This window comes from Dipodomys spectabilis, unplaced genomic scaffold, assembly GCF_019054845.1.
Source record: "Dipodomys spectabilis isolate Male_0828 unplaced genomic scaffold, ASM1905484v1 ptg000174l, whole genome shotgun sequence".
Lineage (NCBI taxonomy): Eukaryota > Metazoa > Chordata > Mammalia > Rodentia > Heteromyidae > Dipodomys > Dipodomys spectabilis.
This window is the reverse complement of record NW_024870851.1, coordinates 8,646,465-8,673,779: the sequence shown is the minus strand read 5'-3', so window position 1 is coordinate 8,673,779 and position 27,315 is coordinate 8,646,465. Positions and strand designations below refer to the sequence as shown.

At 37.5% G+C, this 27,315-nt stretch overlaps 1 protein-coding gene across 1 annotated transcript in view; it reads right to left on the bottom strand.

Annotated features, from left to right (window-relative positions):
- The window catches only part of Scn7a (sodium voltage-gated channel alpha subunit 7), a 69,769-nt gene extending 55,177 nt beyond the window's left edge, over nucleotides 1-14,592 (bottom strand). The window contains exon 1 of the mRNA XM_042694180.1: nucleotides 14,430-14,592. The gene's annotated coding sequence lies outside the window, so the exon portion shown is untranslated. The remainder of the gene's footprint in view (nucleotides 1-14,429) is intronic.
- Between the last annotated feature and the right edge of the window lie 12,723 nt (nucleotides 14,593-27,315).

Here is a 27,315-nt window from a genome sequence, read left to right as displayed (position 1 = left end):
ATAATACCTAACTTGAGTAATGCATAGATGGAAAGAGATAAGATACAGCCCAGACAGAAAAGATCACTGAAAGCTATAACTTGACAATACAAGGTCTGCTTATACATTTCTCCCTCTTTTTTTATTGTCAAGGTGCTATACAGAAGGGTTTCAGCTACATAAGTAAGGTAATAAGTACATTTCTTGTCAAACTTGTTACTCCTTCCCTCATTTTTCTCCTACTACCCCCCCTCCGGCCCCCCTAAATTGTACACATCATTTCCAACATATTGTCCTGTGAGTATCACTGTTGAGTTGGTCCCCCCTTGTCCTTTGTCTCTCCATTCTGTTGTTCCCCTTCCCTTCCCTAATTCAGATAAATGTATATACAACACCAGGGTACCAAAGTCAAATACAGTGACAACAGGGGATACACCATAGAGGACAGAACATACAAAAGAAACAAATCACATAGTACATTAAAAACAACAACAAAGAAAAACTTCTTGTGTCTATGTCTTGGAATTCATTTTGCTTAGCATCATCTTATATGGTTATATGTACGTAGCTATTGAGCTATTCTGATCATCAGCTAAGACAATCCTAGACATATACTAATTATTGCAAATCTGAGAAACCATAGACCTATGTTTCTCTGGGTCCTCAAACTTTTTTATGTTAAAACATTTTTTTTTAGTCTGTCATGGGGCTTGCACTTGGAGCGTGAGTGTGGTCCATGACCTCTTTTCCTCAAGGCTACTGTTCTGCCATTTTGCAGCTTTCTGGTGGTTGAAGATAAGGATCTCCTCAACTTTCCTGCCCAGGCTGGCTTTGACCCATAACCATTAAATCTCAGGCTACTGAGCAGCTAGAATTACAGGTGAGAGCAATCAGTACACAACATGTTCAAAATATTTTATCATCAGTATTTGGGAGAAAGTTTAGCTCTGCTGATAGTCTGGATTCAGATCTAGGCTTTGGTACTAACTGTGACCTTAGCAAGCCACATCACCACACCATGGCCTTGTTTCTTCAGTGGTAAAGTAGAAAAATAATAAAACTTATTTTATCCTACAAAATACTAGCATAGAATGAGTTAAGAAACTCACGGCCTTTCGAACAATGCAATCAGGCAATACAGACTCAAAATTTTATTACATATACTATGATATAAAGAATATTTTTATGGTTAACTAGTTTTTTCATTGAAATAATCATTTTGTGTCCTAACATTTATGAAAAATATGTAGAATATATTGTTTAATTGCTTATGTGTAGCCCGAAATACTAGTAATACTAACCAATTATAATTATCATCTGTAATATACTGAAATTCTTAATTATTCCTACTTTTTACTCTGCTTTATTTGAATCTCATCTAGATTTTATTTTAATTATTTTCAAGGGTTTCTTTTGCTTCTCTTTCTTCTTCTAACACTAATTTCTAACTTGCTGTCTATTGAACATAATAGGCTATAAAGGCAATCCAAGATGTCTGATTTAAAAAAATAATCAACTATGCTATAAAATGATGGCTGTTTAGAAATCCACTATCTATTCATCCCACCCAAATATGTTAATTTCCTGTCATAAGATACCTGTCATAAGTTAACATTGATAGATGCACACCATTGATGGCTGCAATTACATGTAAGAACCTCTTTCTAGATATCAATCCTGTTTTGAAAAACTGAATTTTTTTCCTATGGTAAGTATAATATAAAATGTTACCAAGTACCATATGGTAAGACCAATAGCCAGCCAGCACAACAGAGCAAATATCTGTCATGTAATTTCCTGTGTTCTTCAGTCTCTGGTCTCTAAAACTACAATATGCTTTGATCCATTTGTTTCATATCTAGCTGGATTGTTCCATGCATTTGCAGGTGTTTAACATGGATAATACTTCTTTTTATTCCAACACTTTTTCTTGCTTCTTTTGATTTTATCTTTATTTGAAACTCAATTTTCCCTATTGTTCAGAAATATGGAAAAGCTTCTCTGTTTATCTGTCTAATGGAAAACTACCCAGAGCCTCTTCCCTTCTTTCCTTAACTCCTCTCTTACTCCTTCAAACAAATTATTGGAATGTGTTTTCTTATAAAATGTTTTAAATAAGTGAGTTGCCCTATGTGGAGTCATATTTATTTATTCCTTATTATTGTATATTTTAATTGCATATGGTAGCATTTTTAATTTAAGGTATGCTAACACGAGTTCCAAATCAATCTTTAAAGATTCTTTAAGGTTTATTTGTACTTTGATGTATCCTATTTGGCAAAAGTTTAATGATGGTTGTATGGTTATTATACGTCTTATTTGTGCATTGTAGAGCTATTGTAGAGTTGCTATGCAGAAGGCCTATGGTTACATGAATCAGTAATAAGTGCAATTCTTTTTGAACCATGTCTCCCCTTTCATCACTCTCTCCTCGTTTCTCCCTCCTGCCCCCACCCACAAGACTTACAAGTCTTTTATTGACACATTTGTACACACTGATGAGGTCTAATGGGCTTTTATCTATGTGTATGTGTTACATTTTTGACATTCATTTGTGGAACATGATTGGTACAAAGTAAGTGTTGTATCCGACAGCAGCAACACTAGGATTAATAAAGTAATTCTTTCTGGGCACCAGTGACTCTTGCCTGTAACTTTAGCTACTCAGAAGGCTGAGATATGAGGAGTGCAATTTCAAGCCAATCCATGTAGTAAAGTCTGTGAGACTCTTTTTTTTAATTGTAGAGGTGATGTGCAGAGGTGTTATAGTTACATAAGTAAGGTAATGAGTACATTTCTTTTTGAACAGCATTACTCCCTCCCTCTTTTTTTTTCTTTTCTTTCTTCTTTTTTTTTTTTGTCTGTTGTGGGGCCTGAACTCTAGGCCTGGGCACTGTCCCTCAGCTCTTCAGCTCAAGGCTAGCACTCTACCACTTGAGCTACAACACTGCTTCCAGTTTTTTTGCTTATGTGGTGCTGAGGAATTGAACCCAGGGCCTCATGCATGCAAAGTAAGCAATTGAGCCACTTTCCTCATTCCAGCCCCTCCCTCAGTTTCTTCTGCTTTCTGCACTTCCTCTCCCAACACCCCTCCCTCCTTACTTGTAAAGTTCATTTCCAACATAATGTCTAGTATCACTATTGAATTAGTTCACCTTTTATCTAGCCTTTTTGTGATTCCCCTTCCCTTCTGTAAATCAAATAAACTTATATACAAGACAAAGAATACAGAATTCTTCCTTCCTTCCTTCCTTCCTTCCTTTCTTCCTTCCTTCCTTTCTTCCTTCCTTCCTTCCTTCCTTCCTTCCTTCCTTCCTTCCTCCCTCCCACCCCCTCTCTCTCTGGCTGTCCTGGGGATTGAACTCTGGATGCTGTCCTTCAGCTCTTCAGTTCAAGGCTGGCACTGTACCACTTGAGCCACAGCACCACTTCCAGCCTTTTTTGTTTTTGTGGTGCTGAGGACTCAAACCTAGGGCTTCATGCATTGGAGGCAACACTCTACCCCTGAGCCACCTTCTCAGCCCCCCCCCCCCCCGCCTCTTTATTTTTATTTTTAGGCCAGTTCTGGGACTTGAACTCAGGGCTTGAACACTCTCCTGGAATCTCTTTGTGATCAAGGCTAGTGCTCTATCACTTGAGCCACAGTGCCACTTCTGACTTTTTATGTAGTTTATTAGAGATAAGAGTCCAACAGACTCTTCTGCTTGAGTTGGCTTTGAAATGCCTAGAGACTCTTATCTCCAAATATCCACCAAAAAGCTGGCAGTGCAGCTGGGCCTCAAGTGGTAGAACACTAGCTTTTAGAGAAAAAGCCCAGAGGCAGCACCCAGGTCCTAAATTCAAGCCTTAGGACTGGCAACAAATAGTAATCTTTTAATTTAAAGACAGTAAGAGGATAGATTTGTGCACAAAGTAGAGCCAGTTCTTCAATGTTCATCTTTGAATATGGTTAAAGCTTCATGGGAAGTTTTAAAATTATCAGAATAATTCCAAACACTGTTGAGTCTGGATTCAACAGTTTGTCTCTTCATCCAAGAATGCCTGTCTCCTTGAGGGAGGAAGCAATCTAAACATTAAGCTTCAAAATGGCAGCATCAGGAGACATGATAAAATTTGAAATGCATAAACACTGACAGAAAACTAAACTAAATCTTTCTACTTGCACCTGAATGTGCATGAACAAGAGCAATGATTGTAAGAAGAGCTAATTGGTAGACAACTGCAGAAAAGGATACATATCAATGGGAATAAGATCTTCTTGATCCAGAAACTGGTGATTTATGCCTGTAATCCTAGCTACTCAGGATCAATGTTTGAAGCCAGCCCAGGCAGAAACATCTTTGTTTAGTTAGGGATACAATGAGATGTACAAGACATTATGTCGAAAAATGAACTTTACAATTTTGGCTGGGGACTGGGGGGGGGGGGGGCAGGGGGAGCTGGGAAGCAGGGGGGAGGGGGGAACATGGGAAGGGATGGGAAGGGGAAACAAAGGAGGAGGCAACAATGCTTCATAAGAAATGTACTCATTACCTTGTCCATGTAATTGCAACTGCTTTGTAAGGTATTTTCACAATTAAAAAAAAAAAAAGATTCTTATCTCCAATTAACTACCAAAACACTGGAAGTGGAACTATTAAGTGATTGAATGCTAGCCTTGAGCACAAAACTCAGGATTAGTTTCTAGGCCTTGAGTTCTTGACCCAGGACTGGCAGTAAAACAAAAACAAAAACAAGACACTGTTGAAAAATGAACTTTACAATTTAGTGGGGGGGAGGTGTAGTTGTGGAGGTAGGAGGGAAGGGATGGTAGGGGAAAACAAAGGAGGAGGCAACAATGCTTGATAGGAAATGTACTCATTACGTTTAACCCTGTAACCCTTTTGTACAGTATTTTCACAATAAAAAAATGTATAAAAATACATTTTCTTGAAGACCCTGTAGGTAATTCCACTGTGATTGGGATAAAGGCAGTAGAAAGGGAGCTTGCTGCTCTCACAGAGTAGTACTGGTTCTGGTTCTGCTGTGAATGTTCCCACGTGAATCTTCCAAAACAACAGATGTCTTTCCTACTCTACCAGTGACCCTGGGTAGAGAGGTAAACCCAACAATTCAATCTATTTCTGCTTCTTCTCCAGATTTTCTCGAAACTTCCATGGTATTTGTGAAATTATCCCCAAGGATTTCTGAATCATCCATTGTTATTCCATCAAAATGAGCAAGTTGTAAATGAGCCAAGATTTTACTACAATTCTGTCTAGTGGACCCAAACTGTGAGATCTTTCACCCAAAATTCCTTTCCAGTGGCCACATTAAGGATCAACAAGTGAAAGAATAGTACCCTCTTTTACTTTGCAGAGGAACACAAAGGAGGCTCTGTCAGGCCACCCAGACTATATCACTTGCCATTGATCTTGAGGGTCATTGATACATCTGAGTCCTCTTAGTTACAAGGACTGAGTTCATTGCTGTTAGAAAATTTCCAGAACTCAGTCTGTCCACAGAGTTCATCAGAACCTCCTAGAGCCACCTGACCTCATTAAGCACCCTCTTCATCTGTGGTTAGATCATAGCATTTCCCAGAATTTTCAAGTGCTTTATTTCTCAGCAGTGGAACTAAGCTCATAGGCTCATAAATGACATTCTACATCTTTGAACAGACAGCAGATCATAGGCCAACTCTAAGCTTCAAACTCTTGTTTTGGTTAGAAGCTTACTCTGTGTTAGCTTGACATGGACAAGAATCCTTCAACAGCCCAAGACTCTGATTACGGATGCCAGTGTCAAATCTAGACATCCCAAATCCCGGATGTTCTGATCAACAACCCGATTCTTAGAGCTTCCTAGAGACAAAATATTCTCTCAGAATAGTTGGTAACAATCACACTAGTTCTTGACTAAATATCAGAAATTTCCTGAAGTGGATTTCCAACCCATACAACTTCAAAATACCTTCGGTTATAACCCCTTGAAGTGAATCGTCTACAATCTTCCAGACAGAAAAATCACTTTGGCTAAAAAAATCAAACTTTAACCAATCATCTTTTAAAGCAAGTAGATACTCATATTTCTTTGTTTTTATTTTTCTCATCAGACAGCCTGAGTATGACAGAGAAAATCTAGAGTTGCTGAGACAAATTCTGCTCTTCAACATCTCTTGTCCAGACACTCTTCCTTCTCGTCACCTATTTGAGTACCTAGTTTCCCTTAACTTCTCAGTTTTCCCATTCTCCAAGTGTCTCTTTGCCAAGGAGCTTATCATGTTGGTAATGGTAACAAAGATGACAAAACAAGTTGCAAATTTACCTTATCTATGGCTGTCGTTTGTCTCCAAGAAAGCAACTGTACCTTTTTCCTCGTACTCTTTCATCTAGTAACAATATAGCTGTCTGCCTGTTGTTGAGGACCAACTACAAATGACATACTCTTTTGGATGGATGCAGCATCCTGAGTTGGATGATGAGTTACATATCCAATCTGTGAGCCAGTGCTGGGCTCTTCTGTGCTAAACTTGTAGGAAAGTGACTGCTTCAACCACACTCTGTATAGACAAAGGCTGCTGCCCCTTCTTAGAGAAAATGAAAGAAAAGAGAATGCCAGAAGTCAATGCGTCCTTCTTCCTTGCACCAATTTCTAGTTGATTCTTTTTCCTTTCTATCATTTTAATGCCCAGAGAAGAGTCAATTATGCAGACAGACCACAGAAAACTACAAGTGGGTGTGATCACCATGAGCAATTACAAATTTTTCATATTCATTCCATGCCCCTACCTTAAGAAACTGAATGTACAGCATATAAATGATCAATCTATATGATTTCTAGAGACTGAGATTAATCCTAGGGAAAAGAAAACAAATGTTTCATTAGCTTTGACAAAGAAAATTGTGAAATTTGAGCAACTACTGTGTATGTATATACACATATCACTAATGTATCTCCAATATAATAAATTGGAAGATAAAGCTGTAGTTCATATATAAACATGATAATACAACAGAAGAAATTAAAAAAAAATTAAATGTTAGGACAGTGGATCCATTGAGTGAAGATAAGATCTCAAATGACAATTTTGTTCTAGCATGGAAAAGAACATTAGGATAGATAATTTATCATTTAAGAGTTTTCAGACTACTACTTTTAAATATGTTCTCCATTAGACAAACACCATACATCAAACCTGCTGCACCAACACAACTCAAATAATGATGCAAATAGAATACTATTGATCCAATAAAATAAGCTAACACATGACTAGAAGATGTTGTCTGCATAGGTGACAGGTACAGAAAAAAATACAGACATTAGATAGACTCTCTCTTGTTAAGAATGTAGAAACCATGTCTACTGACAAAGTTAGCTACTAAAGAACTAATTTAGATTGCCCTTTGATCTGATTGGGCCGCCTTCATTGTACTTAATACACATATTATGACTTGTAATTAATTTTTTCTACATTCCATAATGACTCACAGACAGTATTCTGATGCAAGGGCTTTTCTCTTAAGGTTTCTCTAGCTAGAATCCTTTGGTCCCCACAAACTTTAGTATTTGATGACAGTCAGCAAGCTGATTTGTCTATTCTTTTATGGGAGGCTATGAAAATATAACCATTGACTTCTAGGAAGCAAAAGAGTATCAGTAAAGAAGATTGAAGCAAATGAAATCTTGAAAGCTATGGATAAAATTAACATGATCAAAATTTTAAGAGAGATGATGAATGTGAGCTTCTAAAGGCTGATATGTGGAGATAACACACACCTTGAGTATAAATTGGTATTTTGCAAGTTTAGCACAATTTATCAAAAGATTCTCAGAGTTTCATTTTCATAAGGTGATTAAATAGCTCTCGGGAAATTTCTGCTAAAACCTGAGAATCTATTTGCAATTGTATTTTTATAAGTTGATTTTAGAGATAGAGCATCTAAACTTACTCGTGGATACCATAATTTCTCATATGTTGATACAATAAGTATACTATTAATAAAGAAGTTCTATTTGTGCTGAAAGAATTCAGTAGATAAACTACTAAATTTAAAATATATATATAAAATTGAGAACAATTTCAATCATTTGCTCTCAAGTAAAATTCTGAAACATGTTTAATTTAACAGATGACACTAACTTTTTAGTGTGTACGATATAGTTTTGTGAAGTATAAGTGACACTTCACAAAATGGGAAGAAATTAAATCAAACTGGATTACAAATGCATAACACCATATAATTACTTTTGTAGCAATGATCTGTAACATCCTCTCCCTCTATACTTATGCAAAAGTAAAATAGAATGTAATGAATTATGATCACTTTGCTGTTTAGTCAATCTCTCATAATTTACTCCTCCTATGTGACAGCTACAACAGCTCCCTATGTCACCTTTTCCAACCACTCTAACTTTTGGTAAGATTATTATTCTCTCTGCTTTTCTTTAACCATGATTATGTCCATGGAATTATATGCTGTGGTGTGTATGTAATGTTTCTCCTCTGAGAGGAGGAGATAGTAGATAGCTTATCCTGCCTGGATTAAGTGATTTTTGCTGCTTTGTCCTGGATGTAGGGTTTTGACCTAGCTTTGTTTTTCTCCTGTTAAACCATTTAGGCTCAGGTCTTACTTATCAATATAACTACTAACTCTGAGCTCAATATCCTCCCCTCTGACAATTTCGGCCAACACATTCCAAGAATATGTTATCTCGATGAACAAAACCATAAATATGCAACTTTGTAAAAAACATAAGCATACACTGATGTTTTTGAAGCTTTTCTTTAATTGACAAATAGATGCGTATATGTATGGAGTGCAATGTGATGTTAGAAAATTATATGCGTGTAATAATTGAATTGACCTAGTTAATACATGAAAAACCTTATGTACGTATCATTTTTCCCTAGTAGGATTGAGTACATACTCCATTGTTGTTAGCTAAACTAATTGCATGGCCCAACAGATCATTGTCTTTCATGTCCATCTGAAACTTTGTACACATTTAACTAACATCATCTCCTTTCCTTGTCAACTCCCTGACTCCAGCTCTAGTAACCATCCTACTACTCTTTGCCTCAGTGAGGTAGACTCTTTTGGTTCCGCACCTGCCACACTTCTGGTCCTCTGAGTCAATGGATTGTGCATCTACAGATTCGACCAACCATGGATCAAATATATTTTAAAAAAGACACCGAGTCTACAGTAAGCATGCACAGACACTTTGTTGTCATTATTCTGTAAGCCATACAGTATAAAATATTTACATTTTATTATACATGACATTATCTAGAAATTATTTGATGTGTGTTTGGATGCAAACACTGCATGATTTTTATAAATGGACTTCATAATGTGAAGATTTGGGTATACATAGGGGATCCTGATACCAGTTTTCTGGGAATAACAAGGGCTCGCTTCATTTATGTTTCAGTGACTGGCATACTTGATTTGGCATAATTCCTTCAGAATCATTCATGTAGTCACAAATAGTATATATTCACTATTTTCGGGAAAAAAAATCACCCTTTCATGTTTATTATAGCATTATTTCCAATACTCCAGGCACAGAAACAGCCTAAGTGGCCATCAATAGTTGAGTGGATAAAGAAAATACCACATATACACAATGGAGTACTGTGATGCTTGGCTTTCTGTCCTGTGTACTGTCATTTTGTTTCAACTATAATATCTAAGAATTTTAATCTAGGCATTCTGAATTAAAAGCCCAGGTAAATGATCGAGCAAACAAATGAATGCCAGCACAAATCCAAAGGTACAAGTCTCTTCTCCATTACAAAAATTCCAGTGTCAGTGTAGCAAATTTAGTTTCTAAAGTATTCAAGTGTTGTAGACCTTATTAGGTTTCTTCTCGCTGTCAAAGAGGGGTGCTTGTTAGACTCATTCAAAGTGACATGGTCCACTTAAGTACAAGATCAAAGTCTTCACATAGGCATCGGTCACAAATTCAATTATGAGTCAGTTAGTGTAAGTTGGAAAGCCTTTGGGGCTTCATAGCTATTTAGGCCTCTCTGGAAGATGAGGTCTTCCCCTGGATGAATTTTTATAACTTCCTTGACAATGGAGTCAGGGAAGAGTTCCAGGAATGTGAAGAGAAGCTGCTTCCTTTTGAGTATTCCACTTGAGCTTCTCTGAAATTATCATGCTACACTATAAGGGTCTTTGTTTTCAGTGACACGTTATGAACTTTCCTGCTGGATGTGCATGTCCAGTCTACCAAAACAAGCATACTGGGGCAAAAGCCAGAATCTCTTTGGAACTATTTTAATTACTCTAGGCAATTAAATTCTTCACCAGAAGCATCTGACAAGAAGCCAAGTACGAGCTCAAAAGGGAGGAATGCATTGTATGTCTCTGATGGAGACATACAATGGAGATTCTGTGATGAATGTGGCTTGTAGGGTCACCAGCAACCCTATGACCTTATGTCTACAGATTTAGATGCCATTGGATCTATGCAATAAAAATTTCCCCTTAAATCCAGAATTGGCATGTTTCCCAGAACTTAGGATGCTTCTTAGAACTGATTGTTTACTTCTACTTGGAGTCTATTTTTTGTTAGCATTCTTCCTGTGAACAAAAGATACTCTAGCTCTTCAAATGTAGAGCCAAACATGAGACATCCCATGTCATAGAGAAGCTATGAAACATATTGGTGTCCACATGAAGTTGCAGTTTTTAATCTAACTTTTAAGTTGAGCAAAATATAACCAGTTTAGACCTCATGACCCAAGGGAAGAGAAAAGACATGAACCAAAGCCAAAATTACATCCTGTAATCAGATACTTACACCATTCAGACTCTAGAGGAGCTCGGAGCTCAGAGGCTGGCGGACTGTAAGCTTCACTTCAGTATTTAAAGTGGACAATGTAGAAATATCTACATGATACAATACATTTGTCCAGGGAATTTGTTCTTAAATCAGTGTCATCTGATACTTCCATTTAAAACCTAACATTCTATCCTAATCATATACATTTCTATTTAAAATTACCTAAGGTCTGTTTTTTTTTTTTTTGTCATGATTTTTGTTCTTGAAAACTGACTCATGACTCTCAAAGCTGTCCACACTGCTTGCTATTCTCAGTCAACTCCAGACTAAGTAAGTTCAGGTAGAAAAACCAAATAAACAGTAGGGATAGTTGCTTTCTAAGGTTACTGTGAAGGTGTATGATAAGATGGAGACTTGAATAGAAAAAGAAGAGCAGAGATTGAACACAATGTATGGAAATCATGCTCTTAGTTGTGTCAAGAGATATGCTACAGCTAAAAAAACAACCTTCAGGAAAGGTTCTCTTCAACCTCAAAATTTCTTTCTTTCAATGTTGGTATTTTTCTTTTTTTGTGGTGAGGGGTATGGGGAGCATGGGGGGCTGGGGGAGATGGGAAGGAATAGGAAGGGGAAAAAAAGGAGGAGATAACAATGCTTGATAAGAAATGTACTCATTATCTTGCCCATGTAATATAACCCCTCTGTACAGTATTTTCACAATAAAAAAAAAAACAAAAAAAATTATTATCTTTAAGGAGTTGCCATTTAACAAAACAATACAATGTATCTTTTTAAATATATATTTTATTGCAAAGCTACCGTACAAAGGGGTTACAATTACATGAGTAAGGTAATGAGTACATTTCTTATCAAGTATTTTTATTTCAGTATAAGACATCGAGTAGCTGGTATTGAAGGTAGCTACATAACAGAAGAATGAATGTCTAAGGCAAAGGAAGATCTGTAAGATCAATTTCTATAAGCTTGTCCACATAATGATGAGTGACTGTGCCTGGAAGTGAGTAGGAGTTTCAGTTGTTCTCAAACTGACAAATACTGATGACACCGGCTACTGGAAACAAGAGTCAGATACCTAGAAGTCAAGAGTTTCCATATACACTATTGCTTTTACCATAATCACTGAAGAGAAAAGGAAGGCAGAGGACTATTGGTAAACTAGATACCCCATGTATTCAACTTGAAATGCAGAATCTCATATCAATAGAGTATAGGACTGAGTTTATTAATGTAATTCTTACCTAAGGAAGAGATTGAACAAAATACTGTTACCTTGACTTGTAATACTTCGGCGAAGTCACTGAGATTACATATAAATTATTCTATCTATTTCTGAACCACATAAAGCTTGGGGGACAGACAGCCCAGCTCCTAAGTGTTGAGCTATTCCTCTAGTTGTGCAATTTGTGCAAATCTATAGTGCTAGGTCATCTGATCATACCATCTGAGGAGATCTAACTTTTTTTTACAGAGGCTCTGCCAAATATCAGATCTTTTCATTGTAACTTTAAACACATCTGTGGGGAGAAAGGGAATCATAGTATCTGGGATACTGGGATACAAGAGTTGAAAGAATCACTGTAGTCGAGTATTTATGCCTAAACTTGGACTTCTCCTATATAAATGAATGTACTGCATAAAGTCTGTGCTGGGAAGTGAGCGGGAGTATCTAGTACATTTGATAAGTTCAACTCCCAGGAAATAGTATCACATACCTAAACCGCAATTTAAAACTGGAAATAGGAACCATCTAAATCATATGAGAGAATATTCAAAGATGTTTAAATACAAGTAGCTGGGCAGTACATATGATTTTGCCAGAATGGAGGCTTACAGGATAGAACATGGCTTGAATTGTGGAAGCAGTGTGTGTGTGTGTGTGTGTGTGTGTGTGTGTGTGTGTGTGAGAGAGAGAGAGAGAGAGAGAGAGAGAGAGAGAGAGAGAGAGAGAGAAGTTTGAATTTTACTTTCTCCTTTCAAGACTCCTAAAGTCTCATATAAAAAGAAAGAAAAGAAACTTTTGCATAAAATTTGGATGAGACTAGAATGGTGAAAGTTGATAAAAACACAGGATAATTCTCTATGCAAACAATTACAAAAATGTTCTCTCCATCTTTCCCTCCCTCTCTCTGTCTCTGTCTCTGTCTCTGTTTGTCTCTTCTGTCTCTGTCTGTCTCTGTCTCTGTGTCTCTGTCTCTGTCTCTGTGTCTCTGTCTCTGTCTCTGTGTCTCTGTCTCTGTCTCTGTGTCTCTGTCTCTGTCTCTGTGTCTCTCTCTGTGTCTCTGTCTCTGTCTGTCTCTCTCTCTCTGTGTCTCCCTGTCTCCATATTTTATGTACTGGTACCAGGGCTTTATCTCTATCTCTGGCACTTCACCACCACTGACAGTTTGCTCAGGGCTTGGAGCCCTATCACTTGTGTCATGTATCAGCCCTGAATTTTGCTGGCTGATTGTAGATGACATCTAGCAGACTTCTCGGCCCAGACTGGCTTCAAACTAAAATCTTCCATGTTTCAGCTGCCTGAGTGGCTAGGATTAGAGGTGTGAACCTCTGGTGTTTATTTTCCTATAAAATCTACATCATTCCTTAGCATGCCTTTTTGATGTGTCCTGTAAAACTGTAAAACTTAGATAATTTTCTGCATTTGCATAGAAAAACCTGTTATATTTTATTATTTGGAATCCCAAAGATTTCCAGTTAGACTTCCAGTTCTGTCATTGATTAGTCATTGCTAGTCATTGATTCGATAGTTATTTATTGATTAATTTTCTCTTTGTGGAATTTACTTTGCCAGTAAAAGGAGCAGCTTACCATAGTACAATTAATCAGGATATGCAATAACAGGTGTAATGCCTGGGGATCTGTTTATTACAGAACCATTTCCTTATACTTGGCCAGAAATCATTCTCCAGAAATGAATACAAAAAGACAACCCAATCCTATTTCAAAATATTTTCCTGGCCAATATTCAGCTTGACTCGATTTCCCCGCATGGATAAACCTACATAGTAGATCAGCATTTGTCATATGTTAACCAATGTCCTTTGTATTGCATGAAAAATTTAATCAGAGTCACATCACTTCTTTTAAAAAAACTTAAATGATCAGAAGGCACATATTTTACAGATCTAAACAATACAACAAGCAAATCTAAACAAAACAAGACAACCTTTGTTCCAAACTATACCAAATTGCCCAGCTTTTAAAATAAAATGTACCATTTCCAGTCATATTCCTTCCTCTTCTTTGGGACTGATGATGATTATGTAAAAAAGTACTAAAAGTACATTCATCCTGAATGCCTGAACATATCAGAGGTAGGATTCCTGGAAATACACTCTACTATACTCCATCACTAGTAATAGGAAAACCATCGATGTACAGGACTTCTAGAAATTCCACACTAAGAAAGGAACTTGGTTTCAGATCTTACCTGATGGAGGAAGGGACTAACCATCCACACAGCACAGCCGACTGAATACCCCGGGCTGCTCCTCTTAGAGAAGTTAGGTCCAGGAGGTTAACCTCTGCTTGTCTACAGGGGACCCTAATGTGTGCATAGGGTGGGGTATGGGAAGGGGCAGTGGAAAAGCTGCAGCCAGCAGCCGGTAATGATCATCCTGGAGTGGACAGGACAGCAAGAAAAACGCACTTACTTGCTGCCAAGTGACAGAACTCCACCAGCCCCTCAGGGAACCCTGGAGAACAGGGCTCCTTGGCACCCTCTCTTCTTCCTGGGCTTATGGTTTCTTCAGGGATCTCTGATGTCCTGAGCGCTGGTTGCTTAGGTGTGGCGACCTCAGCGTCTGCCTTCTCCAGCTCTGCAGGAAGCTGGCCCCAGAGAGCTGTCAGCTGGAAACAGAGTGACGGGGCTGCTCCTTAGCCTAGAGCCAGCGGACTGCCAGGTGCCTATGGAGCCGCCGCCCATTGGCTACAGGGAAGTTGTTTTTGTCTCCCTCGCACTCCGCCCTCCCTTCTCTCAGCCAAGTCACTCTTCCCCCGCCCTCATCTCCAGACCAGAGCTGGGCTTCAGCATCGGGATCTAGGGAGCTTGGGCGGTGGTGTTGATAAAGCAGGGATGGATGAAGAGAGCAACTGGCTGCAGCTGCGGTTCTCCTCCTCCACCTGCTTGGGGACCATGTCTGCAAGAGGAACTCGGGGGGGGGGGGGCTCTAAATGGGAAGGGAAGGGGGCTGGCCTGGAGGGCTGGAACCAGAGAAAAGCCAGAAGAAAAAGAGAAGGGTACAGCTACATCCTGTGTGTGCGTGTGTGTGTGTGTGTGTGTGTGTGTGTGTGTGTGTGTAAGAAGAGGCAGCAAAGGCAGGTTCTTTACCTGTCCTTTACTTTTTAATTCCCTCCCCTGGTAAAACATATAGGAAATGTTGTGAGCCTACAGCATGCAGAGATGGACGTGGCTGTAGTTATGTGACAATTCTGTTGTCTGCAGTCGTAGCTGTTTAGGACACAATTGGTTGAAACTACTTGCTTGTTGTATATTTTCCCCCCACTGTGTTGATTTGAAACATGGTACCTACAGGTAGAATTAATTGAGTTTGGGGTGCAAGAAAGAGGTGTTGGGGCACCTTTCCTGATGTAGTATGGAGGATTTTCCACAATGCCAAACACTCATTCTGCAGCACCACCACATCCAGTTATCACACCACTTTACACAAAGCTTCACTAGTATGTCTCCAAATAAGAACACTGAAATGATTTCACACAATAACATCATCATGCCTAATCAGCACTAATTATGCTGCAGTATCAAATGCCTACTTGATTTTTTTTTAATTTATTTTTTTGTTGGTTATGGGATTTAAACTCAGGGCCTGAGTGCTGTTCCTGAGCTTTTTCACTCAAGGCTGGTGCTCTGCCATGTTGAGCCGCAGCACTCCTTCTGCTTTTCTGGTGGTTACCTAGAGGTAAGAGTCTCACGGACTTTCCTGCCCCATGATCCGTAGATCTCAGCCTCCTGAGTAGATAGGATTATAGTTGAGAGCCACCAGTGCCTGGCTTGATGATAGTTTATAACTTTTGATTTCTTCCTATGTATTCAAAGAGTAGAAGCTCCAGACCTACCTGTTCTGCCATGTTAGGAAAAACCTGCCCTTTCTCACTGTACTTAAACCAGATAAGTCCTGGAGATACAGCTTCTTTGGAGGTCTATTTCTTGGGAGTTGTTTATTCTAACCTCAAAGAATTCACATCAGGAATGTGGGTGGGTATGCTGGTCTAATTTGTGGTCCATATTACTACTACATCAAGAAATCAGAACCTTCCTTTGAAAATATGCCCTCTCTCTGAACCATCCTTTTCTTCTTCCAATGTTTTCTTCTTCATAATCATCCAACTATAGCCATTCTTATTGCTTGAAAATTTATATTATGATTGACAGCTTTCTCTTCCATCCAAACTCTTACTGTCACTCTTAACCACCTTCACATCTATTTGGATGCCAATAGCAATTTGGATGAAACCTGCAATGGCCTAACTGCTGAGTATGTCCCTCGTAGATTCTCTTCTACTACATACCACCTCAGCTCTAATTCATAGACTCACAACTTGAATTTAGTTATAGAAATGACTTTGCTTTCCCTCATAGCACTTACCTGTCTTACTTATTCAAATCCATTGCTCATTTGTGTATTTTCTGCCATGCTCCACTAGACTGTATGGCTGCAGGACAGGTGGAATGATTTCTTTTCTACCATAACATAGTGCTTTGAACAGAGGTTACAATGTAACACATATGGAGTAAATTTCCTAAAGGAATGGCTAGCATGCATGAGCTGCCCCAATAGTACTTCTTGAATGTGGTAATTCACCCATAAAAACAGACCATACAACATATAAATATGAAAGACATAGGAAGACATAGACATAGATATGTTTTCATTCTGCTCCATGGCTTGAGCATATTGTCCTTACTGATTTGCTAATATATGAATACGTAAGTTTGAAAACTGCCACAGGCTACAAAAACTGGATACAAAGCTTGGACAGAGCTGGCTGAAAGAAAATGGTAAATAATAGCAATGTCAAGCTTGTCTACAGGGAATGCAAGAGCTCAGGGAAATAAAGCAGTCAGCATCAAAAAGGAGCTCTAATTTTCCCCCAGTAGTCATTTTAACAGGAAGAGGGTAATGTCTTACTGGATATTATCATAAAAATAAGTGATAAGAAGTGTTGGAGCCGGGCGCTGGTGGCTCACGCCTGTAATCCTAGCTACTCAAGAGGCTGAGATCTGAGGATCGCGGTTCAAAGCCAGCCCGGGCAGGAGAGACCATGAGACTCCTCTCTCCAATAAACCACCAGAAAACCGGAAGTGGCGCTGTAGCCCAAGTGGTAGAGTGCTCGCCTTGAGCTGAAGCGCTGAGGGACAGTGCCTAGGCCCAGCGTTCAAGCCCCACGACCGACAAAAAAAAAAAAAAAGTGTTGGAAAAGTGTGGAGAAAAAGGACACTTGCATACCGTTGATGAGGATATAAATTAATGCATTTATTTTGGAAAAAAATAGAGATGTCACTCAAAAGCTAAAAATAATATAATCCAAACAATCTAGTTTTCTCACTTCTAATATAATTGAAATTGATCACTTTAAGGGAATATGTGTACTCCCATATTTAATTTAGCATTATTTACAACAGCTGAAAACTAGAAGTTTATTGTCCTCTGCTGACCAGTGGATAATACAAAGTGGTGTTTATGCATGCTGGAATACTATTTAGCCTTCAAAAAGAAGTAGATTTTTCTACTCACTACAACATAGATAGAACTGTTACACGTAATGTAAGTGACATAAGCCAGGCAAATGACAAATGATCCTATTTGTATGCAGAAGCTGGAATGCAAAGTGGTTTCTAGAGGCTTGGGGCAGGCAAGAAAACGGAAAGAAAGGATTTTGATCAGAACACAAATATTCAGTTAGAGGGGAGGAATAAAATTTTAATACTCTATTGTGCTGCATGAAGGTTCAGTTAATAGTATTGAATAATTCAAAATTGTTAAAAATATATTTTTTGTGTTCTCACCATAACATAATTGGTAAGGAGAGATGTTAAATAGCTTGATTGAATCATGCTGCAGCATCTGCATATATTTACACAGCACAAAGACCTGAAAGAAAAGGCAATGGTTTTGGAAGTATGATTTTAAATGTGGATGCTGGTATTATTTACCATAGCTAAGATATGGAACCAACCCAGATGCCCCTCAGTAGATGAATGGATCAAGAAAATGTGGTATATATACACAATGGAATTCTATGCCTCCATCAGAAAGAATGACATTGCCCCATTTGTTAGGAAATGGAAAGGCTTGGAAACAATTATATTAAGTGAAGTAAGCCAAGCCCAAAGAAACATAGGTCTCATGGTTTCCCTTATTTGCAATATCTAGTATATGTATGAGTCAAGCAGAAAAGGTCAGATAATGTGATGTTAGGAAAATGAACCCTTAGATATGTATTTAAATGTTTTTTTCTTTCATGCATTTGTTTCTAACGCATTTATAAGATGATTTCTTTGTTGCTTTGTATGTCCCTCCCCCACAGTATAACCCCTGCTTTCACTATATTTGATGTCAGTATAATTTGTGGAGGAGATGGGGAAAAACAAGTCGTTTAAGGATACAGGTGGACCCGTTGCAACAATGAGAAGTACAAGTTGTCATGTCGAAAACCAACTTTACAACTTTGGTGCAGGGGGCGGGGGTGGGGGGGGATTGGGTCGGGGGGCGGGAGGAGGAGGCTGCAATGCTTGATAAGAAATGTACTCATTATCTTGCCCATGTAATTCTAACCCCTCTGTATAGTATATTCACAAAAAATAAAAAGAAAATGTGGATGCTGGTGACCACATTCTATGCCCTGTCAAAGGAAATCTGCTTTATTCTGTTCTATGTAAACACATTGGTCCCTCAGAGTGCTACTTTGTTCTTGCAGCCTGTTTGAACAGGAACTGCTTACTCTAGAGCAGCATGCCAATCTCAGGTGTGCAGAGTTATCCTTGCCCTGATTTAGAGGGACAAAGTTAATAGATACTGGTTTATGTTGTAGTAAAAACCCAGGAAGACATTTTTAAGGGATGCATAAAATATAGATAATATTTTAGAAACATGTCTTCCTGAGCATTTTAACTTTATATTAGGTGAGTGCTACACCACCTAGCTATACCTTCATCTCAGAATTTTATAGCTGTTATGACTGATATTTTCTCTTGCTCAAGTCACTTGACTTTCCAAGTATCAAGTTCAGTCTCTCTGGAAAATGCCCATTTTTATCATCCTTGTATACTCATTTTTAAAAATAGTACTGCACGTAATATAATTTTTTCCAAGTCTTTCCATCAAGTGAAGTAAGCCAGACCCACAGAACTATAGGTCCCATGATTTCCCGTATTTGCAATAACTAGTATATGTCTAGGATAATCTTACTAGACAAGCAGAAAAAGTCAAAAGCTATGCACATATGACCATATAAAATGATGCTAAACGAAATGAACCCCAAGAGGTTTTAACTTTGTCACTGTTGTTTTTAATGTACTATGTGATTTTTTTGTTTCTTTTGTATGTTCTTTCCCCATGATATAACCCCTATTTTCACTGTATTTGATTCCAGTGCCCTGCACCTTGTATATACATTTTTCTAAATTGGGGAGGGGAAGGGAAATAACAAAACTCTGGAACAAGGATACAAGTTGACCCATTGTAACAATGAGATGTACAAGACACTATGTTGAAAACGAACTTTACAATTCGGTGGGTGGGAAGGGAGGTTTTGAGGTAGTGGGGAGGGAAGTGATGGTAGGGGAAAAACAAAGGAGGGGGTAACAATGCTCCATAGGAAATGTGCATTACCTTACTGTGTTACAGTATCTTTATAATAAAATATATTAAAATAATATAATAAATATAATAATAAAACATATTAAAAAATACTACTGCAAAGCCAGATTATTTCCTTATCATCATGCATCTTTGCTACACTCTGTATGCTAATTATGGGTTTGAGTTTCTGGGAATTGCTTCAAGAAGACCTATCAACAAATTCAATGGTAAGTTCATGAGGTATAAGAGTTTGTGCCTGATCAGTGGATAAAATTGTAAAGAGATATTTGACAATAACAGAGAAACAAAATAAACAGCTTGTACCTTAGGAATTCTCAGAAATGAAAGAAAAAAAAGGTCATAAATTGTAAGAGCCACTTGAATGCTACAAAAAATTGGCAAAATTCCTTTTAGAACATCAGTTTTCAGCTGGCAAAATTCTAAATTGGTTGCAATTTCTCAGAATTCCAGGGTTAATACATATAAATGCATTGTCCTAGTTTGAGTTTCCAAAAGTCTTCAAAATATAAGTATAATTAATATAAAATATTAGAAAAGTACAAACTAGTAAATGTCAGAAAACAAATATATTAAGCATCTCACTGGAGAAATGTATAAGTCAAACTGTAATTTTTATGTTATTTTATCATCTTTCTTGGGTCCAGAGAATCAGATTTTAAACGTTCCAGACACTTTCAGACTTTTCAAAATATTATTGAATAGAATATACTCTGTTGGCAATTTTATATTGAAAATCAATTTGATAGTAATTCTAAGACAAGTTTGAAAAGAACACAGAATATTTTCAAGTCAAACACATAATATACAAAGCTGAGATGTGTTGCAATCTGTGGGAAGTCCCATTGTTTTTTTGCGTGCCTGTATTGGAAATAATTGAGATATTCAGGTCACATGTGTGCATCAGAATTGACTACAAACCTTAAGTACAATACAAACCTTAAGTAATAGTGACTTCAACACAACAGAAATTTATTTCTCTCAAATGTAATGGTTCAGGTTTAAGCAATTCAGGGCCACAAAACAACAAAGAATTGGCCTCTTCACACCCAACTAATTTGCCATTGCTAGTGAATGGCCTTTGTGTGATTTATGGTAGCTTACCAACATTTGTATTCCAGACAAAGCACAGACATAAATATTTATTTTACATGTTCTTAAGTTCATATTATATTGGCCAGAACAGCATCATCATTGTGCTTCAAGGATGGCTAAAAAAAAGACTTTTTTTTTCCTTTTGCTAAAATTAAATAGTAAGAATGTAGGAAATTAAAGAAATTAATGTAAGAAAAGTAACGAAGTTCAGGTAATATTACCTGCAGTTGGCATTCTATTCAAACGTGTACCACAGGTAAAGATTAACTAGAAAAATGTGTGACTTCTAAAGTTTTAAGGGTTTATGGAGGTACAAGAACTTTTTTTTCAGTAAACATTCTTCCCCATTTAAATTAGAATTACCAGGCATGGAATTCAGATTGAATAATATGCTTACAATTTTCTAGGTAGTTTTCTTGAGTTTATTAGTTATTGCAATTACATCATTTCTTTCATGTTACATTTTGCGTTTGATTTGATAGATAGCCAGCTGAAAAAGATTCTCACACATTTTCCTCTCTTATACATTTTCATGGCAAATATTTTGGAACACTATTTGTTTTTACTCTATTTTCTGTGAAACCGCCATAACATTAAAACACAATCTTCAAAGTGAAATGTAAATGAACCAATAATAAATTATTTGTAAAGAAACAAAGAAAATCTAATTGAACTATCAACAAAAAGTGATACTGGGTCTGGGCCTACTGGCCATGCCTATAATCCTATTTTCTTGAGAGGTAAATATAGGAAGATCATGGTTCAAAGTCATCCCAAGCAAAAAAAGTTAGACCTATGTTTAAAAAAATTTTTTTAAAAAGCCTAGCACTTTGGCTTATACAATTTCAGAAAGGCACAGGTAGAAGACTGGAGGCCTACCAGAGCAAAACAAAAACAAAAACAAAAAACTCCCAAGACCCTCCCCCCCAAAAAACTGAAGTGGTAGAACGCATGTCTAGCAAGACGAAAGCCCTGATTTTGTACCCTAATAACGCAACCATCGACAACAAAAAGTGAGTATTAGATGAATTAATTTCAATTTTCTCCCTGAGGATAGCAAAAACATCTTAAGTCTTCGAAAAGACATAGTTATGGTACAACCAGGCAAGGTTGAGTACTGAAAATAGAAAATTCTCAGAAAATCTTGAAGCTATCAGAAGTCCAACTCAAGACCATCCTACTATCAACTCCTGTCTTCCTCAACTTAGCATGAGTAGCATATTCTGTCGAAAATTTTCATGATGAAGTCCTCAAAAGCAGAACTATTAAATACACAGGAGGACAAAGACAATTGCTATATGAAATCAGGCACATTCACACAGTAATGAGACTTTGACCTCTTGATAAAGTTCTTTCCCATACTCAGTACTCAGAATTTTGGCTGTCATATTTTATGTTTCAAATGGGAGCATTGAAGATCTTTCTTTACTATATCTGACCTATCCTACAATGTAGACTCATTGGTGTTCACATTTTGATAAATTAACATGCCATTCTAGAATAAAAGAGTTGTACATCACAAGATTCACTGTCCCAGCTTTTAAACACATGCAAACATGTAGAGTGTTTCACTGGTTTCCTACTTACCACCAAACAAGAATTGCTGGTCATTTTAGGAGTACTTTTAGTTTAGCAAGTAGGAATGAAAAAAAGTATAGTGAAAGAAATAAACTAGGGGATGGGAAGCTGGCTCAGTGGTAGAGGGCTTGCCTCCCATGCATGAGGCCCTGGGTTCGATTTCTCAGCACCACATAAGCAGAAAAAGCCAGAAGTGATGCTGTGGCTCAAGTGGTAGAGTGCTAGCCTTGAGCTGAAGAGCTGCGGCACAGCACCCAGGCCCAGAGTTCAGGCAAAGTAAGAAAGAAAGAAGAGAGAGAGAGAGAGAGAGAGAGAGAGAGAGAGAGAGAGAGAGGGAGGGAGGGAAGGAAGGAAGGAAAAGAAACTATATGACACAGAATGAAACTTAAATATAATGAATGTAAGAAATGAAGGAGATCAATGCATAAAACAAAAAGATGGGGGGGCTGGGGGTTTAGCTCAGCGGAAGGGCACCCGCCTGGCCCGCACAAGGCCCTGGGTTCAGTCCTCAGCTCTGGAAAAAAAAAAAAAAAAGCTACAAAAGACCAAAAAGATGGTATCTATTTTAAAGAAATAACATAAATATTACATGATTCGCCCCCCATATATATATATAAAATCTTAAAAAATAATCTTCAGCAGTGAAGCACGGTTAAATGATAGTTTCCAAGGGCTGTGGTATGGGGAAATGGTAGGCCTTTAGAGAGATGCTGGTTAAACTATTAAAAAAAAATGGTTACTGCCGGGCACCCGTGACTCACGCCTGAAATCTAATCAGGAGGCTGAGATCTGAGGATTGGGGTTCAAAGCCAGCCCTGGCAGGAAAGTCTGTAAGACTCTCACCTCCAATAAACAACCAGAAAACTGGAAGTGGTGCTGTGGCTCAAGTGGTAGAGCGCTCGCTGCCTTGAACTTAAGAGCTGAGGGACAGCGCCCAGGCACAGAGTTTGAGCCTGAGGAACCGACTGGGCATTGTAAAGCGGTTGTGGAACATTTAGGAGGTGGAGCCCAGAGGGAAGTAATTAGATCATTGAAGCAACCTGTTCAGTGCTCAGAGGAATTAAAGCTTTTTCTCCAAGGCCACCCCTGCTGGGGTTTGGTCTCTTTACTGCTGCTTGCTGCTCCTATTTTCTCTGCCATGTTGGAACACTACCTGCTGGTCCTTGGTAGCTGCCCATACATGCTCTTTAAAATTTCTACCAATTGGAGTCAGGAGAGACCTTAACTTCATTTCTTCATAAGGTACCCAGCTCAAGCATTCTGTATAGCAACTCAAAATAGACAAAGACATAGAAGAGAAACAAGTTCTGGGAATCTAATGGTGCCTGCCTTCAATGCTGACTATAATCAATACAAATTGTTTTGTTCAAATTACATAAGGGAGTAGACCTTAAGGGTCCTTACCATCTCCTCTCATAACAAATGTCATTGGTGATGAATATGTTTATTAATTTGATGTGGTTATCATTATGCAATATATACAAACATTAGCCATCACACTGTATTCTTTGAATGTATACCATCTATCGTTTTTACCTCAATAAAGCTAGGAAAATCTAAAAGAACAGTATATATCTAAAAGTTCTTAGAACTTTGATTTATGTTAGCTTCTTCTTAAATGGTTTGATAATAAAACTTTAGAAATTATCAGGATGGGAAAAAAGATAAAGAAATTAATAGCTACATTTACAGTGGAGCAATCTAATTTTTCTGCCAGGCGATGAAAATCAACATCAGCAGTTACAAACAATGTGGATAAGTATACATTTTTGGTATTTTCTCTTTGGTCTTTGTATCCAAACCCAGATCAATAAAAAGAGAAATATTAGACAAATTCCAGTGGAGCAACACTTTCAAATATGCCCAACGAGTTTTTCAAAACTATTAAACACATCAAAATACTGAAACTTTGAAGAACTAACAGATCTAAAAGTAGCCTAAGGATATTACATTTAAAGATAATAGAGTGAACTTTAGTCAATTCTGGGAAAGAAAGAGAACATTAAATAAAAACTAAAGGATACTTTGAAGTATCTATGTACCTTAGTTAATAATTTTAATTCATTATTGTTTTACTAATCATAAGAAATGTGCCACAGTATAGCAATATGCTAGTATCAGAGGAAACTGTGTGTGTGTGTGTGTGTGTTGGAGTAGTTGGGGGAGTAGTATACAGCAATTCGTGATTATTTTTCCACTTCTCTGTAAGTATAAAGCTGGTCTAAAAATAAAATTCACTGTTATTAGTGAAGAAAAGATTCATCCTTAGATACTGAAGCTAGTTGATAAAAAAAAAAAAACCTAGTGATAAGAAGGAAGGTATTTTCATAGTTTCAAAAAAACCCAGGTGGATATTAATTACAAAGGGAGAAAGAACAACTTGACAATAAATTGTCCTAACAGGAGCCAACATAGCAAACACACAAAAGTTAACATTACCAGTAATGAAACAAGCAGAATTCATGCTCCTTTAAATAATGCAGTAAAGATAACACAGGTACTTCTGTGGTATTTTGCCATGTGTTCCTAAATTCAGTTTGACCAAAAGAATGTGTTGGACAAGCCCAATTGAAAAATATTCTACAAAATAACATTTCCAGCATTGTTCAAAGATGCAACTGTTTGGAAAGACAGTTCAGGAGACTAGAGAGACATAGCCCCAAGATGTACAGTGGAGCTTTGGAAGGGATACTAAATCAGAGAAATGACTTGGATGGGACCCCCTGAAATGCTAACAAAATCTATAGATTTAAAACAATGACAGTGCCTGGGCTATCAATGGTAGCAGATATGCTACTTATCAGCATTAGAATCCATAGGACACTAGGGACATATTCAAGTTTCTACAGAAAAAAGAATGATTTCCAATCTAATGCACTAACAGAACAAAACCATACATGAATATGAAAAAATACAGATGAATTTTAGATATAGAAGTTCTCAAATATTTATTGTGTCTTCACTTAAAAAAAAAAAAACCTCTTATGCAATTTTGCTCATGAAGTTACTAAGTTGGTCTTTTGTTTGTTTGGTCATAGGGCCTGAACTCTGGGCCTGGGCACTGTCCCTCAGCTCTTCAGCTCAAGGCTAGCACTCTACCACTTGAGCCACAACATCACTTCCCATGAAGTTGTTAAGAAATGTGCTATATTTGCAGAGGAAGTAATACAAAAATGAGTCTGAGTTTACAGCTCAGTGGAAGACCATTCGCCAACATGCACGAGGCCTGCAGATCTACCCACTGCACTGTAAAAGCAAGCATTTGCGGGGCCCAATAAGTACGATTTCATCACATGGAAAATGCAAAGAGATATTTCCAAATGGTGGGGACGGGTGCAGGAGATACAGAGCAGGGCCTGCTAGGACCCAATTCAGACTACATGTATATTACAAGCAAATATTACAGAAAAGCCTTGGAGAACAAGTTAAAAAATAAGAACTTTCAGAAGTTTCTCCAACATTAACTCTAAGAAAAATAACATATATATATATATATATATGTGTACATATATATATATATATATATATATATATATATATATATATATGAAGAACTATGCTTAACGTTTTTAACGTTTTAACTGTGATTACTCTTTGACTTAACAGAGTCCTAAATTATGGCTATCGCTATTTTTGTCTCCTGCTTTAATTTCCCCTTAAATTTGTTTATCCTTCATTTAAAAAAATTATATGGGGAATCCATTGCTCTCTCCCATCATCTCAGTTACTAGCTTCTAGATTATCATAATTAAATTGTCATTTGTGCCATTTGTTTCACTATATCTCCTTCCAAGAATCTAATACCAGAATCGAGTCTAATGTCTGATGGGCTATAGAATTGAAGACCTAACATTTTGAGTATTGGAGACAAAAAAGAATTATTGCATTTATTGAGTCATCTGTAATATGAGGTAATTTAATTATGCCTCTGATCAATGGGAAAATTAAATGATATAATCATTATGAGTATGTTTGATATGCCAATTATTTAATCAATAATTTTTGTCAATTATTTCAAGATAATCAGAACAATAACTGACTGAGAAAGTAATTTCCAATCATCTAATTTAGAATAAAATCCATACAAAAAGGTTGAAGGAAGTAGTTTTGCATTATACTTCCCAGGAAGTATGATTGCTTATTGTACAGCACAGTGAGGTCTTGGGATATACTGGAGAAAGGTGGAAACTAAATTATGCATAGGAGTAGCAAAGTAAGATTCCCCAAAGTACTAAATATTTAAAAATCTTTAAAGTTACATTGCATCTAGGTCTATCTTTGTATAGATCTGGTCTTTGTACAACTAAACATAAGGGGGAAAGCAGTACTGATCACAATCCATTTATAAGTGCTTAGTACAGGTGAATAAGTTACTTTATAATCTATATTTACAAATATGGTCTACAAAGTGTGACAGATTGCTTCACAGTTGTAATTTTCTATGCAGAGATTACATTTAGCAAACCTGTATAGAGAAAGCCTGCATAAAGTCAAGAAATAGAAAGCAATGTGGACAACGTTCCAGAACTTTTTTTTTTTTTGGTCGTGGGGCTTGAACTCTGGGCCTGGGCTCTATCCCTCAGTTCTTCAGCTCAAGGCTAGCGCTCTATCACTTGAGCCACAGCTCCACTTCCGGTCTTCTGGTGGTTTATTGGAGATAAGAGTGTCACAGACTTTCCTGCCCGAGCTGGCTTTGAACTGCGATCCTCAGATCTCAGCCTCCTGAGTAGCTAGGATTACAGGTGTGAGCCACCGGCACCCAGCTAAGACTTCTTGAACTAATCTTTCAAGATTTCTCTGTACCTATCTGCTTTGCTTTCCTTTGATAAACAAATTTGAAGGAGACTTTTCTAAGATATTCTTCTCTCTCTCTCTCTGCCTTATTTGCTTCTTCAGGCACCCTTTTAAATTAGTTTTTACGTCTTATTCTTTGCTTCTTACTTCTTCAACTAGTCTATTGAGATGCAACCCACTGTATTTACAGGGGGAAAAAAGGCACAAATACATAGAACGTTTTGTGAACCAG